General features: G+C 39.9%; 1 protein-coding gene across 4 annotated transcripts in view; it reads left to right on the plus strand.

Moving 5' to 3' along the window:
• The first annotated feature begins 361 nt into the window (after nucleotides 1–361).
• The window catches only part of NME8 (NME/NM23 family member 8), a 405,025-nt gene continuing 387,140 nt past the window's right edge, over nucleotides 362–18,246 (plus strand). For 2 of the 4 annotated variants that reach the window (XM_016957281.3, XM_054687470.2), the window contains exon 1: nucleotides 372–865. The gene's annotated coding sequence lies outside the window, so the exon portion shown is untranslated. Of the gene's footprint in view, nucleotides 866–18,246 lie in introns of all 4 variants that reach the window. The other 2 variants (XM_054687471.2, XM_063815317.1) reach the window with 2 other exon arrangements.

Genomic DNA, 18,246 nt, shown 5'->3' on the forward strand with positions numbered 1-18,246 from the left:
CCTGCTGGGCTTGATTGGAGACGATCCCGTGCCTGGACCGCCGTTCCCTCTTCGCGGGAATGTTGGCCAGGATAGCAGGTCTCCTTCTCTTTCTCGCTTCTCCTCTTTTCCTCTTGATTCTCTGGGACAAGCTCCGTCTGGGCTCCGGGAGTGCCCGGGCTAGGTGCTGCAAAGTCTCACAAGTAGTGCCAGTGAGAGGTGAAGCCAGCTGTGCTTCTGGGATGGGCAGGGACTTGGAGAACTTTTGTGTCTAGCTACAGGTTTGTAAATGCTCCCATCAGCCCTCTGCCAAAATGGACCAATCAGCTCCCAGTAAGCCAATCAGCTCTCTGTAAAATGGACCAATCGGCAGAATGTGGGTGGGGCCAAATAAGGGAATAAAATCAGGTCACGGAGCCAGCAGCGGCAACCCGCTGGGGTCTCCGTTTCAGGCTGTGGAAGCTTTGTTGTTTCAGTCTTTGCAATAACTCTTGCTGCTGTTCACCCTTTGGGTTTGTGCGGCTTTTATGAGCTGTAACACTCCCCGAGAAGGTCTGCAGTTCCACTCCTGAAGCCAGCGAGACTGGGAACCCACTGGGAGGGAGGAACAACTCCAGACGGGAGACGCGAACAACTCTGGACGCGCCATCTTTATGAACTGTAAAAGTCACTGCGAGGGTCTGCGGCTTCATTCTTGAAGTCAGCGAGACCAAGAACCCACCAATTCCGGACACGATCTGACTTATCCTTGTATGTGCTAAACTCAGTCTTTACCCACAAGTGAATTTGTAACTGGTTAATCTGTCCATTGGGAATGTTTACTGTGGGCCTACCACGTACCAGGGACTACGCCATGTTAGGAAGACCTGCATAGAGTTTACAGCTGGTGAGTATTTTGTAATTACAGATCAAAGTCTTGAGAAATGAGCTCATGCCTTCCTGGGTGTAACATTTGTAATCTACTGTAGCCAGTCTTCAATTAAAAATGTTAAATGCTGTTTTTGTTCATTAGAAGGAATGTTTAAAACCAAAAGGAAAAAGCAATACTTTTCAATGTGTGTGAGATGTTGGCATGGTTAGACGTGGCTGGAGGAAATATTTAGCATAGGTCCTAAATGTTTGAGAACCCAGCGTTGCCAGCTGTGCTGCAGGTCACAGAGAATGCCATTGTTTGTTCTTGGAACCTGTTGCTTTTGTTCATCAACTCCCCCAACTTTGCCCAAGAGAACAGACGAGCAGTTACAGCTCTCCTATACTGTTCCTTAGTAAAGTACCACTAGCCCTCTTTTGTTAGCATTTTTTCCATTTAATGACCTTGATAAAGATAATTAAGTGATAAAAATAACTCAAGGAAAACAGATTCAAGTAAAGCCTTTTCCCAAAGGAAAATAATGAGCGCCCCTTCGTCACCTTGCCTCATGATAAGCGCACACTCACATGTATATATGTTTATATGCGTATGTGTTTATATGTATCCATATATACACACGTGATAATGCAGGTATGCTTTTTGATAGATGAAAGCCCTGAAGCACATTTAGACATTTTTGTTAAAGAAAATATGCTAGTAGCACATGAAAAATAAAATACATAAGAGTTACATAAGTTGAGGGGCCACACAAAGCTTTTCCATAAATGTTGTGATTCTAGCCACAAGTAAAAATAGATTAGAAAGATTTGTTTGAAACAACAGCTCAACTACCCGCGATTCGACCACCTGCAGTTTCACCTGTTGGGAGAACAACCAGGAGCAAGAAAATAAAACACAGAACCAGACTAGCCAGACTAGACACAGGGCAAGGTATGCACCGCTGTCGTCATGGAGCAGGCCCTTGCGTAACGGGCCCCGCTCTCCCACTTGGGCTACGCACGTTCCTAACTAACAAAACACGACGCTCATCCTTCCAAGGCCTCTGCAGATTAGAAACAGAAGGAGCCCTCCCTGCTGCCTTGGTGTGTTGGTAGCAACACAAAGTAACAATGGAAAGTAAGGGGGAAAAATAAGAAAACCGTAACATGTAGAGGCAATAATTCCCAGAGCAGAGTTGCCTGGGTTCATGTACTCTAGGTACAAACAGGCCTTTAGGACCTCAGCGGACCCTGAAGACACTGCCGCTTTCAAACACTGCCCACGAATCCATTTTCACACTGATAGTGCTAAGTTGTAAGAAACGGTTACATTTTATTCTTTACTCAGTTGAAATTAGAGTAGTGGGAAATATATTTTAGAATATTGTCCATTTGAAATATTTTAAAACAAGTGAGTTTAAAGCAGCAAACTTGTGACTCTACAAAAAAAATCTGGTTTAAAACAACCAACATTCATTTCAGGGGGTCCTAGAGAGAGAGAGCGTGCGCACGCGGGCGCGCACACACACACGCATACCTACAGTATACACATATGCGCACTCATACACACATTCCTATACAATAATTAGCTGAACTTCAGTAAGATGGGTTTCTTTTGTGTCTCAAACTAGGAAAAACAAAATAAACTGCTTTGCTTAAAAAAAAATTAAAGTTTGAAAATATCCACAGGGAGTAAGCAATACATTTCTTCAAACTCCAGAGATCAATGTAATTACTTTAAAAGACAGATCAATGTGATTCAACTTTTGAATATCTAATATAAATATCACCCATTCTTTCCAGAAGAGATTCATTTTCACTACATTCTATAAAATACATTTTTCCCCTTCTGCAAAGCTGAAAGTACTTTCCAAATATCCTATTACATAGAGTTGAATCTGCCACTCTGAATTTTCTTGGAGAGATAGTAAGCTAGCAAAATTTCATCTGGAGATTTTACAGTGAAACCTATAATCCCTGGCCTTCAAGATACAAGCTATATAGGAAGCAGAAAAAAAAGGTTTCAGAACATCACAAACTTATGAACCAATTGTGGTTTCTGACTACTAGAAAGATTGAGAGCAATCTAAATTTAGTTCTCAGAATTTTGCATAACAGTCAAGCCGAGCGCATGCTGGAAAAGCAAATTGAGTTCCCTACTTCATCCCCACCACTCTGATGCAGTAACACTGGAGGCTGGTGGCCTTGCCTAATTTTAATTGTCATTCCTGGTGGTAGGTGACTCACTCTTTGAGGGGCCCTGGCTATTTGAGCAGGCCTTTCCTTCTCTCTCTTAATGTCTCTGTTTTTTTCATCAAACACTTTGGAATTCAGATGTAAGATAGTCGCCTCTTCAAGCTTAAAATTTATCCTCTCCATTGGAGGTTATTATTCTAAGTGAAGTAACTCAGGAATGGAAAACCAAACATCGTATATTCTCACTTATGAGTGGGAGCTAAGTTACGAGGACACAAAGGCATAAGAATGATACAATGGACTTTGGGGGCTCGGGGAAAGGGTGGGAGAGGAGGTGAGGGGTGAGGGAAAAAAGACTACACGTTAGGTCCAGTGAAGACTGCTTAGGTGATGGGTGAACCAAAATCTCAGAAATCACCACTAAGGAACTTATGTAACCGAACACCACCTGTTCCCCTAACACATATTGAAATGAAAAAGAAATTTTAAAAAATTACATTAAAAAGTATCCTTTTTTTTTTTTTGACCTTGTTGAAAAAGAACATATTTATCCCTTTGATAGCTTTCTTGGCCTTGAGTATACCACCTAGCGGAAAGAGGGGTAATTGCAGGTTCTTTTGAAAACAAAAATGCTTTGAATGTTTCCATGACTCTAGGGAGATTTGGCAATCAGACTTTTTTGTCCAGCATTTCCAGGAGATGTGAATGAGCTCTGATTCCCACAAGGTATCATTAAATCTTAAGCACTTAGCAAAAATATATTTAATAACATACTTAAAATTATTAATTATTGCTGGTATAAGTATTTTGTTTAGGGTAAACTTTCGAAATGATTTAGGCTGGCATTTCATCATTTTTGATGTGATACACGTTATGTTTTATAGTACATTGGGCACCCTTGTATAATTACTATGTTTAACTCATCTACAGTTTGTTTCTTCTATTATTATTATTATTATTATTTGAGAGGGAGTCTTGCTCTGTTACCCAGGCTGGAGTGCAGTGGCACAGTCTTGGCTAACTGCAACCTCCATCACCTGGGTTCAAGCGATTCTACTGCCTCGGCCTTTTGAGTAGCTGAGATTACAGGCACCTGCCACCATTCCCAGCTAATTTTTTTTTTTTTTTTTTTGTATTTTAGTAGAGATGGGGTTTCACCATGTAGTTCAGGCCAGTCTTGAACTCCTGACCTCAAATGATCCGCCCGCCTCAGCCTCCCAAAGTACTGGGATTACAGGCGTGAGCCACCGCGCCCAGCCTGTTTGTTTTGAGACAGGGTGTTGCTCTGTTGCTCAGGCTGGAGTGCAGTGGTGCGATCATAGATCACTGCAGCCTTGACCTCATGGCCTCAAATGATCCTCCTGCTTCAGCCTCCCAAGTAGCTGGGACTACGGGCACACACTACCACTCACAGCTAATTTTTTTTGTATTTTTTATAGAGATGGGATTTCACCAGCCCAGGCTGGTCTCAAACTCCTGAACTCAAGTGATCTGTCTGCCTCAGCCTCTCAAAGCGGTGGAATTACAAGTCTGAGCTACCTTGCCCAGCCACATCTGCAGTTTGTGTATAATTTAGATATGCCTATTTTGTGGGATTTAGGGCAGAGTGTTAATCTTCTAAATTATTACCAGAGTTTACAGTTGAGTCTCTGATTTTGTAATAAGATGTTTGTTAGAGAGATGGTTTGTTCTGAAATTGGTCAGCTTTCTAACTCTCAGCTTTCACATTGTTCCTTATCCTTAGATATAACTTGCTGGGTGATATCCCACACTTGTTGGGTGATGTTGGTGGTTTTAAAGATGGGCTACCAGGCTGGGTGTGGTGGCTCACACCTGTAATCCTAGCACTTTAGGAGACCAAGGCGGGCAGATCTCCTAAGGTCAGGAGTTCGAGACAAGCGTGGCCAACGTGGTGAAACCCTGTCTCTGCTACAAATACAAAAATTAGCTGTGCATGGTGGTGCATGGCTGTAATCCCAGCTACCAGGGAGGTCGAGGCAGGAGAATCGCTGGAACCCGGGAGGCAGAGGCTGCAGTGAGCCGAGATGGCACCACTGCACTCCAGTCTGGGTGACAGAGTGAAACTCCATCTCAAAAAAATAAATAAAATAAAATGAAGATGGGCTGCCTACATAAGGAACTCAGGGAAATCACTGCTTTAAAAGCTTTCTTCACAAATGATGCCAGAGAAAATTTAATTTTATGCTGAATGCAAAGCCACAAACATAAATGGATAGTGTAGGGTTTCCTGTTCTAAGATTTCAGGAATGAAATAGGAGAAGCCAAGTTCTGTCCTTGTCCCATGCAACATTATAAATTAGGAGTGCATTTTGATGGTCCCAAAACTATACCTTAAGAAAATGGAATACAAGCAATAAATATAATACTATAAATACATACAATAATTATGATATTATAAATATGACTCTATAAAAAAGACAGTCCCCGTTTCTTCCCTTCTTATTTGTAAGACATCGTCATCTTCCAAGCTGTCTGAATTAACTGCCACCCATAAGCATGACTGTTGTCACAGATGGGTGCTATTCAAAACGGTTAGCAATTCATTTACACACGCCCCCAAAGGAGAAAACACGATTCATTCAGCTGAAAGAACTGCCTGTGAAAGCAGAGTGGAATTCTCAGTGGTGGAAAATATAAAATAGATTGTCCCGAAATAGACTGCCACTTGGAAAGTGTCTTTTGCTTCTGGTGGTGGTAAGAGCATAGTAAGAGCGTGGCCTACTCCAATGGAAATTGTTCCACACCATGCCACGACAACTAAGCGTGACCACTCTGTCACTTCAGAAAAAGAACTGGTTAAGTACGTTATGCAGCATTTCTAAAAATGTGGGTCCACAGAACTCCACTTTCTCTGAATGCTCATAGATGTATTTGAAATAGTGTTGTGGTCAAATAACACGACCAGAAATGCTCTTAGTGTAGGCTATCGTAGAGTGTTTAATTTCATTACCGATGAAATCCTTTCTTCTCACTGAGGAGCTCCTGACGCTAGTGTTTCTAGAAACTGGCTTTAGGAAACATTGGCTTCAGAGGTTATTTTAACTCAGAAGTATTCCCATGCACATGCACAAATATCTGCACGCATATATTAAATATGAATTTGGAAAAACTGGGCCAGTGTTCTCTGTGCCCTGTAATTTACTACATAGTTTACTGTGAATTATACATATATAATTATAATTATATATGTATAAATACACTATATATACACTTAGGTATTTATTATAAAATTGAACTATTCATTTCATGGTGAAATCTTTAGTTAAGAATCGCTACACAGCACATTGTCTCTGCCCTCAAGACCTCAGTTGGGTGGGAGCAAAAACAGACATGGGAAAAAACAGTTTCAATGTATGTGGAGAAGACGTTTTTGAGCTACTGCTAAATAATGTTCTGGCAGACCAAAAGAGAGGAAATTTACTTCATTTTCGGACAGACTAAGTATTTCATTTGTTGGACATACTTCATTTGATAACAGTGGACCTTGGAGGAGACAATGCTTGAACTGAGTACTGAAGAATAAACAGGGGTTAGTAATTCAAAGAACGAAGTTAAACGGGGCTTGCGTTCTAGGCAAAGACACATCCTGAGGCATAGAAGAGCATGTCAAATAATAGGTGGGAAGCTTTTTTTTTTTTTTTTTGAGACGGAGTTTCACTCTTGTTGCCTAGGCTGGAGTGCAATTGCACAATCTCAGCTCACTGCAACCTCCGCCTCCCGGGTTCAAGCGATTCTCTTGCCTCAGCCTCCCGAGTAGCTGGGATTACAGGCCTGTGCCACCATGCCCGGCTAATTTTTGTATTTTTAGTAGAAACGGGGTTTCTCCATGTTGGTCAGGCTGGTCTTGAACTCCTGACCTCAGGTGATCTGCCCGCTTCAGGCTCCCAAAGTACTGGGATTACAGGCGTGAGCCACCGCGCCTGGCTGGCAAGCTTTATTAGGAAGGAAGAGGGGAAGATGAAACTGCAAGACACTGAGAGACCAGGTCATGGAAATAGTGTAGACTCTCTGGTTCTCAAACATCATGGCACATTAGAATCAACCAGAACTTGTGATTCAATAAGGCCAAATGAGAAGTAGGATGATCTGTATTTTGGATAAGTTCTTTAAGTGATTTTATGTGTCCAGCCAGCATGAAGGCCTTTGGGAACCACTGCTATAAGATCACTGAAGGGTTTTGAGTCATTGAATGGGTCACTTTGCATCTTAAAAAGAAAACCTCATTAATTCAAAATATTGTGACGACTAATACATGCTCATTACAGAGAGAAATGCACAAACAAAATAAAAAGAGGACAGGGCTCTGTCTTTTGCTTTTTTTTTTAGATGGAGTTTCACTCTTGTTGCACAGGCTGGATTGCAATGGCGTGATCTCAGCTCACTGCAACCTCCGCCTCCTGGGTTCGAGCAATTCTCCTGCCTTAGCCTCCTGAGTAGCTGGGATAACAGGTGCCTGCCACCATGCCCGGCTACTTGTTTTGTATTTTTAGTAGAGACGGGGTTTCACCATGTTGGCCAGGCTGGTCTTGAACTCCTGTCCTCAAGTGATCAGCCCGCCTTGGCCTCCCAAAGTACTGGGACTACAGGCGTGAGCCACCACGCCCGACTGACAGGGCCCTGTCTTTTATCCTTTAAATCCACTTCCCAAAGGCAACCAGTCTTAATAGTTTGATTTAAACAATTATGTATATAGTCTATACATAGGCATGCAAACAGAACTAAACCAAAATAAGTAACATCATGTGCATTGTTCTAATTATACCACATATATTAATTCCCTTAATTTTTGTAACAACCTGGTGGGATAGGGGTTAGTATTACTGCCAATTGACAGATGGGAAAATGAGGACATAAGTTTTCTAAGGTGACAACAGCTAGTAAGTGATGAATCCCGGATTCGAACCCTTGCTTTGTGGCTCCATTACTCTCTATTGCCTCTCATATTATTATGCAATTATTTTCTTTACTTAAAAATATACTTTGCATCCTTAATAGATTAAACATAGCATTTCCATGTGACCCAGCAATTCCATGCCTAAGTATATACCCCAAAGAATTGAAAACAGTTACTCAAACAAATACACGCACATGCATGGTTATAGAAGCTCTATTCACAACAGCCAGGAGGTAGAAATAACACAAACGTCCGTGGACAGATGAAGAGATTAACAAAATGTGTATGTCCGTATGATGAAATATTATTTTAGCTATAAGAAAGAATAAAATACAGACACATGCTATAACATGGATGAATCTGAAGAAAATGATAGTAAATTTAAAAAGTCAGACATGAAAGGCCACATATTGTATAATTCAACTTACATGAAATGTCCAAAATAGAGAAACAGGGACAAAAAGCAGACTAGCAGTTACCAGAAGCTGAGGGAAACAGTAATGAGAAATGATGCTTAAAACAGGACTACCTTCTGGGGCACTGAAAATGTTCTGGAACTAGACAGTGGTGAAGACTGCACAACAGCGTGAATGTGTTAAATGTCACTGAGTTCTCTATTTTAAAATGATTTAAGTGGTGAATTTTATGTAATGTGTGTGTATTTTACCAATATCGCTATTTTTAAGCAAAGAATCCAGTGGCATTTAGTATATTCATAATACTGTACAATGAAAGCCTAGAACATAGTAGGTGCTTAGTAAAGATAAATATATATTTTTATAAATTTATGTTTTAATAGAATTATGTGCTCTTTAAAAAGATTCAGATAATACAAAAAGTTTTAATTATAATACCTATGTAAGTACAATAGCTAACACATTCATTGTTTATTTATTTTTATTTTTATTTTTACTTTGAGACAGGTCTCACTCTGTTGCCCAGGCTGGAGAGCAGTGGCACAATCTCGGCTGAGTGCAGCCTCTAACTCCCGGGCTCAAGCAAGCGTTCCACCTTGGCTTCCCAAGTAGCTGGGACTACAAGCATAGGCCATGACACTCAGCTACTTTTGTTTATATTTTGTAGAGATGGAGTCTTACTATGTTGCCCAGGCTGGTTTCAAACTCTTGGGCTCAAGCAATCCACCTGCTTTGGCCTCCCAAAATGTTGAGATGACAGGTGTGAGCCACTGTGTCCAGCCTCATTCATTGTTTACAAGTTCTAGATACTGCTAAGGTTCTATGAATATTAATATGTTTTATCCTCATAACTGCTCTATGAAATGTGTTATTCTCATCCCTGATTTATAGATGATACAACAGAGGCTCAGAAAGGCTAGGTAAGTTGACTAACATCACATAGCTCATAAGTGGCAGAGCCAGAAATACAAACCATATAGCTTGTCTCAGCATTACTAATATCATCAAGTGTCACCTTCTCTCATGACATGAGACGTCCTTTCCTGCTCATATTTGGGGAGGGGTGGAGATTGTCTTCCATGCACCCCTGAGTCCTCCACTTGAGCCCTGCTCCTCTGTGGCATCTATTCCGTACCACAGTGGGTGACCTTTCATTGCATTCCCATTCTGGCCTGGAATGCACTGGTGTTGTGACCTTCACTTCACAGGTCCCTGATGGCAGACTGATGGGTCATGTTGGGAATTGGAGGTGGTGACCTGACACAAAGTTGGTTAAAGGGTCAGAGGAATTAAAGGGAATTGCAACATATGAGGGAAAGAATTGAAAACTTTGCCTTTAGTGTGAATTTCCCGAGTCCATGACATGAACACTCTTGTAGGTCTCTTATAGGAACCCTGCGTTCCTGACTTCCACATCCATAGGACTCTGCTCTTGCCTGAGAATACCTTCTTCTCTGAGCCTTTGTTCTGTGACTTTGCACTGTCCCTTAAGGAGATTCTATCTTGGTGACAAGGTTTAGTCTCCCCCAGCCACATCCATTCCTCTCCTACAGTAATGCTTTTCTCCCATTCTGACCCTGGAGCTCCCCCTGGTCAAGCTGTTGTGTCCCCCTGTGGAGTATTTTGAGGAGAGTTATTCGTCCACTTACAGCTCATTATTTTACTACTAAATATTCCACTAACATATATTCTATGTACTATGAATATATTTGGTGTGTATCATTTCGTATGTTGTCTTTGTATTCTTAAACACGAAACCACACTAAAGAAAACAAATGCAGTACAGTGTGTTTAATTGCTTTTAAGGTTAACTGTATCTCATGGACATTTATTAATGTCAAACACAGAGTTTCATAATTATTTTTTGTTATTTTAAACTAAATATTTTATTTTTATTATTTATTTTTTACGTTGAGTTCCTGCCCTGGGACCTTTATAATTCTTAATGGTTGTGTAAAACTCCATTGTGTGGCTGAACCATCATATGTGTTGAATTCCAGCTTGATGGATGAAGAGGTTATTACCCCTTCCTGTCTGTGGCACACACTTCCCTGAATACACATTTTTTTTTCATGCATATTTGCCACATTCTAGATTTTCCTAAGATTTGCTAGTTTAGAAATAATTTATTTAATCCACTCACAATAAGTACCTTTTTTCACTTTTAAACCACAGAAAAATGAATAAGTAGAAGTGTGAAAACACACATGTATGTATATTTGTGTGTGGGTGTGTATATATATGGTGTGTGTATATATGTGTGTGTGCATATACATATATATGGTACATTAAGCATTTCAAATGGGGATGGGGATGAAGAGAATGCATTGGTTAGTTCAATGGAGTTGAAAATTTGATGGGTATTTGTCACAAAGTGGCACATACTTATTTAAAAATAAATTCCAGATGAAATATAAAAGGTAAAGGACATTAGATATCAAAAATGTTAAAACTTCTGTGCTTTTAAAGAACTATAAACAAAATAAGACAGATGATAAACTCAGGAAAATATTTTCAGTCTATTAAAAAGAAATGCTGGGTTTAATATGTTAGAATGGTTATTAATGAAAAAAGAACAGAATCCCAATGAAAACATGGCTTAAGGATATGAAAAGGCGTTTCATGGAGGAGAAAGTACAGTCAGTAAGTATGTACTGATTAAAGAGATGATGTAGATTAAAACAACAATGGGATTCTACTTTTGTCTATAAAACTTAAACACATTAAGTTTTTAAGTTTTATATGTATTTAAGTTTTATAGATAAAAGCATCCCATTGTTGTATATTACATTAAGTAATGTACTTAATTACATTACTCTGTATTTGTGAGGGCATTGGGTTGTTGAAAAGCAGACTCACTCATTTTTGGTGGCAATAGAAATTGAAATTACTATTTCAGTTTCTGTTACCAAACTGGAGAGCAGTTTAGTAATCCATTCGATATCTGTTAACTCAGGTATATTCTTTAGCATAAGAATGTATATAAAGCTGGGTGTCTAGTTATCCACCCATGCCACTGCAAACATTGCCACCATCACCACCCCACCACTCCTGTTACTACCATTACTACCCTCTTCCCTTTTTTTTTTTTTTTAGATGGAATTTCACTCTTGTTGCCCAGGCTGGAGTGCAATGGCACGATCTCGGCTCGCTGCAACCTCTGCCTCCCAGGTTCAAGTGATTCTCCTGCCTCAGCCTCCGGAGTAGCTGGGATTACAGGAGTACACCACCCTGGCCAGCTAATTTTGTATTTTTAGTAGAGACGGGTTTCTCTATGTTGGTCAGGCTGGTGGTGTCAAACTCCTGACGTCAGGTGATCCACCCACCTTGGCCTCCCAAAGTGCTGGGAATACAGGCGTGAGCCACCGCGCCCAGCTGATACCGTATAATTCTTAATATGACCTTGTAAGAGAATATATTTTTATCTGCATTTTTCACTTGTAGAAGAAGGAAGATCTGTATGATTAAGTAATTTGCCTAAGGTCATACAGCAAGGAAGATTTGAACCCAAGTATTCTAGTGTTCTAGTGATGATGGCAGAGTAGTCAAAATGATGTTTATTAGTTTCTGCAGTAAATCATTTCAGAAATTTTTTACTTCTTCAAGTATTCAAGATATTTCCTTTCCGTTATGAGGATTTTTTTTTCATAAGCTACCCCAACCCTTTTTTTCTACTTAATCTTCAAATAAAAATTGGGCTAGGTGTGGTGGCTTATACCTATAATCTCAGCACTTTGGGAGGCCAAGGTGGGAGGATTGCTTGAGCCCAGGAGTTGGAGACCAGCCTGGGGGCAACATAGTGAGACCTCGTCTGTACAAAAAATAAAAATATTAGCTGCTTGCAGTGGCAAGTGCCAGTGGTCCCAGCTACTTGGGAGGCTGAGATGGGAGGATCGCTTGAGCCCAGGAAGGCAGTGAGCTGTGATTGCGCCACTGCACTCCAACCTCCTGGGTGACAGAGTAAGACCCTGTCTCAAAAAAAAAAAAAAAGAGTGGCTTGGTGGGGTGGCTGTTAACACAGTAGTGTATGTGGAATGCCCGTGGCTCTATTTTGTATCTATGTCGTTCTTCCTCACATTTCATGCAGTTTTATGGCAGACTTCTTCGGCTTCAGTGGGCTTTCATCTAGGGCATTTCTGCTGGCTTGAGATTCCTGATACTCTGTGCAAGTGGAGAAAATTAAAAACCTGCAGTCCCTAGGCTGTCCAGTTACCTATGTGGGTCCTCTGTTCTTGTCTTTAGCTCTTTGGTGGATGGTGGCTCCCAGAATGCAATAAACTCCCATTGTTCTGGATGTTGCAGTTTCTGACTAGTTGGGGAAAGGAGAGGCACCCTGGGAAAAGACTAACAGTACATGGCTTGTCTTAAAAACCTCTACCCAAGCATTAGAAAAATGGCTGAATGGAAGAGTCTGAATCAGGAGGTTGAAGCTGGGAAAGGAGGAAGCACATCTGTTCGTATTTTAGAATAGAAGCCTCTATTATTTTCAGAGGAAAGCACCAATTAGTCATCTATTGTTTTTGTCAATGGGTTGACTTTGGACTTAGAGTTACAGAAAAATGTCTCCCAGATTCTGGCAAGCATCTTTTTTTTTTCTTTTTTTAAAGACAAATTGTATTATGACTGTCATTAAAAAAGAACCTTTATGTGTATTTTAATGGGAAATAGGAGGATGTGTCAGGGGCTGCTAGCCAGATGGGATTTTTAACCAATTCATTTGAAAATTTGTAACATAATGAAATCCTGTCGCTATTTATCTCTTCAGAAATGAGCACAGCTAGTTATTTGACAATTTCTACATGAAAAGCTTAATTTTTAGAAGCACATTATAAAAGAATCTCTGTGCATAGAATACTTTATTCTGCTGTTTATATTCACTTGGACCTTATTACAACAGTTTTGAAGTTAGTAGCTGCATTGATGGATTGCTTACCTTTTTTCCCCGGTAAGGCTGTAAGGTTGGGGAAAACTCTTCATAAAAGGTAGTTTTTTATGTGTGTGCATGTGCAACAAGGGGGGAGGGGAACTTTCTTAGGAAATGTTGGCTAAGTTAGCAGATAAATGTCATGTCTAACTGAAGATTACCTGACCAAAAATGAACCCACTGTCAGCTAATTTCTGTCTACAAATATGCCAAAAACTCTAGGATAAATTGGCATTTCTGGTTTCAGCTGTGAAAATAAGAAGGCCAAAGTATTGAGAGCATAATGTTCTGTAATAATAATTGCATTTTGCAAGGTCATCGTGCTCAAGGACATCCTTAAGTAGCTATTGTTTTATTTCAGTAAGGTCTCTGGCTCCTACTTGACTCCAGTTTTAAAAGCAGGTTTGTCTCTAAAACAACAGCATTGACGTAAGCTGTAGCCACTAGAGTGAACAAGGGTGAATGTCAGCTTGGCCCTGGAGATGAGTACATATATATATTTTTCAAGTTTTCAAGTTTAATCACCAATGCTTTCCATTGATTTACGTGAATACAAAGTCACCATATTAGTAAGATCACACTGTTTTAAAATGACTTAATCTAACATAAATGAGCCTTTATAAACCAAATGAATTTTCAACCTACATGGATCTTATCCAGTTCTTTGCAAGAAATCTGCTAGCTAGGCATTATTACCATCCTCATTTTACAGGTGAGAAAACTGAGGACCACTAGGTCCCAGTCCCTTGGGTGGCAGAACACAGCAGCCAAACGCTGCTCCCATGACATGACCAGAGGTCTTGGGGCTACGAGACCAGGGCTGTTTCCACCATTATAACAGTCTCTGAATCTGGACAATGCTAGAACTTCTTTCTCTTGGATTGAAAAAGTCTTTCCTTTGTCTCAGTTTACACAGTAACAGCTTAGAAAATATCACTTTATTTAAAAATTTTATAAAATCTGCCTAACAATATTACAGCAAGATTGTTTACTGTATAGGGAAAAAAATTTTTAGTGCTATTACCCCAATCATATTCTTATTCTTTTTTGTTGTGGGAAGAAATACATAACATAAATTAGATTCTTTTCATTTTTGTATGTCTGAATCTATACTCTTTTGGTGACATATTCCCTGGTGACTGTAATATGTCTGTATCTTTTTCATAGATATTTATTGTATTTACTATAATGTATTGATCACTATCTGGTTTCAGTAACTGGGATAAGCTGTTTCATATTTTCTTACTCAATTTTCTACACTCATATTTTCTACACTCATATTTTCTTCACTCAATTTTCTCAACTCTTTAAAGTAGATGTCCGTATTTTGCATTTTGCAAATGAAAAACTTGAAATTCAGAATGGTTAGCTAGCTTGCCAAATTTAATACAGTGAATTAGCAAAGAGAGGATGTGAGCTTGGCTTTTTGTCAAAATTACCAGCATAATGACAATATAGGATTCAATCAAGGGGCCCTTCTAAAGTATAGCTAACACATTTGTTAGACCATTAATTTAAGTCCAGGTTTTTGCTATAATAAATATCAGAACTGGGAAGGGTTTTGAAGGCAGCGTTTCCCACTATTTAGGTTACTTCCTTAGGACAGATTCTCAGAATGTAGTTCTTAAAGTCAATTGTTATGGATAGTTTTACTATACTTGATATATATTTCCAAATTGCTTTGCAAAAGTGGCTCTTCAATTTGTACTGCAGCCACTGTTGAATCTAAGTTTACTTACGTTCTGCCTTTCTGCTAAAGCCTTTTCAGAGAGTTATGGCTATAAAACAAAGTGTAAATATTCATGGGGATGTTTAAGAAACCACTTTACAGATAGCTCCCTAATGGCATAGGAGCAGTGGAGCGTGGAATGCATTGTTGGTACTCAGGGAGGCAGCCATGCACCTGTGCATATTTGAAGACAGATAGGATGCCCAAATGCATGCAGCAAGACGTGCAATTCTCCCATTTTATCCCTCTCCAATCATGATTGTGCTGAGCTTTCCATGTCTGGGCAAAAATTTGAAAATGGTTCAGAAGAGAGTTGCCATTAAATAATCAGAAAGTAAAGCTCGTAAATCAAGATAAAATGAGGTGAAATGATTTGGCTGGGAAAAGTCTTTGAAGTCTTCAGTGACATGAGGAAGGGGACCAGCTCTTCTGGATGTAAGATGCAGTGAAAAGGTCCCAGGTTTTGAATAAGAGAAAGCTGGCTGTGAACTTTGACTCTTTTACCTACTCTCTGTGTGATCTTTGGCAAATATTGATCTCCCTGCATCTCAATTTCCTAATCTATAATATGGGCATAATATCCATTTCAAAGAGTTGTCAGAAGGACTAAATGAGATGACATGGTAAAGTATCCACAACAGATGATACACACCAAATTCAGGATGGTAGCTTCTCTGCAGGAGGAAGGAAGGAGAATGGGACAGAGACAGGTAGCAAAGGGAGCTTTAATTTTAGCTGAGATAGTTAGTGTCTTTTATTCAAATTTAAAGAGATCGGAAGCAAGCATAAAAATATGTTGACATGTGTGGATCTGGAGACAGTGCTTGTTACGTAATTTTCCATACTTTGTTTTTGTTTTTAATTAAACAGAGATAGTGCAAGGCACATAGGGAACACTCCACACAGGTATAGATTCTTTTCCACACCCCTCATCAGAAGCTGAAGAGCATAGTCTCCATTATGATGAATTTAGGCAGGACCCATGGAAACAAATCCTGCGGAGAGCCTGAGCCAAGTGGAATTTGCCTCTGGAGAGCTGCGCCTGCCTTTCACAATGGAGTTCCACACAGGCAAGTTCTTTCTCCCTCTCCTCCATGTGGACCGGATAAACACAACATCCCTGCTCTGCCTTACTCAGCTCTATTGCTCAGTCCAGAGACATGTTGTTGTTATGAGATCTATAATCAACAGCCAGATTCGACTTTCTGTATGGGATTTTCTATCAAGGAAGGTTGTTTATGTCTTAATCAACTGTAGCATGCAACTCCTGCCAACATATGTGTCACTGTGATTTCCATATTGAAGACTTCCCTTCCTCAAAATGATGTTTATTTAGTCTGTACACTTTGTTTAGATTCTCCTCATGGAAATTCTGGTTTTAGGGTTATGAAAGTAACTCTTACAGAGCTCCTAAATGTGGTGAGCTCCACATGAAAGCTGGCTTTCTGGAAGCTTATTATCAATGGATTGCCATGCACAGAGGGTAATGGAGCTTAGAGAGGGCATCCACCTATCTTGCAAGAGATAGTCACATAATGCACAACACAGGGTTCAACAACTCAGAGGATTTTCAGACACTGAAACAACATAGGGCTGTTCTGTTGTTTAGTTGTTCTTTTTTGACCTCCTATCTTTCTGTCTTTATTTACCCCCACTCTCCTTACCTGGATTCTTAGGAAGGAAAAGGCTGTGTTTTTGGAGACAGAAATTAAATGAATGAAGCCTATCCTAGTGTGCATTCCTATGAGCTCCACCACCATTCCTATAGGGAAGACTCATTGTTCACACATGCTGGGCTTAGAGAGCAGTATTCTTCCACTGCCCAGCAAAGAGAAATATAGTGTCTCCTTCCCCCTTATTTTTTGTAGTATTGATGCAGGGGGCACGTGCTGTCAACTCACTCGGAGCTATGCACACAGGAATTTCAGAATGTTTTAGATGTTATAAAATTGCAAGTTAATAGCAGAAAGGGGTATTTGAGGAAATTAGTCTTTCAAATAATTTATCAGAGTCCTTACAATTCCCATTTTAAAGCAGGTGAAGTAATAATGGATAGTTGGGACTTGAATCATATTCAATGCATGAAGTAGAAAGGCCATCTGCATCCAAATTGTTCGAGTAAATGGAAGAACCAGAACTGTCTGGGCAGATATTGCTGCTGCTGCTGCTGTCACCATTTTAACTCAATGCCGAGTGGCAGCCCTGGGAGAAGGCAAAGAGAGCTAATGCTCATTGCCTTAAACAAAACCTTCCACGCAAATCCACATGCTACCCTTGTACCTCCCAGGCTATTTGAACCAGAAGTCAAAAAACAAGCAGTGAAGAGTTTGGTTTCCTTTGAGAGAGAAGCCCAGCATTAAAATGCTGGTCTCTTCCTTGAATATGACTCCCTTGGTGTTCTAAAATAATAAAACGGCAATATCCTTTTATACCAAAAAGCAATCTCCTCAAAATAATTATAGTGCATCAAGGATAACTTGCAAATATGCTCCAGGAAATCAAGGCAAAGAGCAAATCAGGGGAAAAATAGATATTTCATCAGTTAAGGCTGATGCAAATGGCAGCACTTTTATAGCATTTGGTCCTGGCAACATGGCTCAGCTGGGAGAAAGAACACCTAAAACCTGAATCCCATTAATTTTACAATACTATTTCCGTAGGGTTTCCACTGAGACTTAGCAGGGTTTTTAGTATCCTTTTGTGGGAACATCAATACAATTATTTGTGGAGTACTTTGCAAAATGATCTGGGTCAATAATATACAGCCAGAATAAAGCGAAAAAGCCTAGTTTGGAACTCTATTACCACTAACAAACCCAGCTCCACTGAGCAATTGTTTTTATGTGGTGATTTAAATTATGCAATAATTTAACCAACATGCTCTGTGAGAGAATCATTTATCCTCTGTTCTCTAACATGGCTGTCTTGGAAAGACTTACACCTTTAGAGAGAACATTAAACTAAGACAGCAAATAAGAGAGGAAGAAAAAATGATCACAAATACAAAATTTAGGGGAAAATGCCACCTTGACTCCCTCCTGCCCTCTGCTGGGTATTGTATGCATCCTCTTAGTCCCCCTCAGTGCTTTCTACGGGACAGTGTTGAGGTGATCTGGGTGTGACAAATATTTCTATTCTGGTGAATCTTATAGGTCAATATAATGAAAGTGAGTCAAGTGTTTGCTTTGTAAGTTTTCTGTTTTTTAAAATTGGGACAAAATAGACCTAAAAGTCCTCA

The sequence above is a fragment of the Pan troglodytes genome, chromosome 6, assembly GCF_028858775.2.
Source record: "Pan troglodytes isolate AG18354 chromosome 6, NHGRI_mPanTro3-v2.0_pri, whole genome shotgun sequence".
Classification (NCBI taxonomy): domain Eukaryota; kingdom Metazoa; phylum Chordata; class Mammalia; order Primates; family Hominidae; genus Pan; species Pan troglodytes.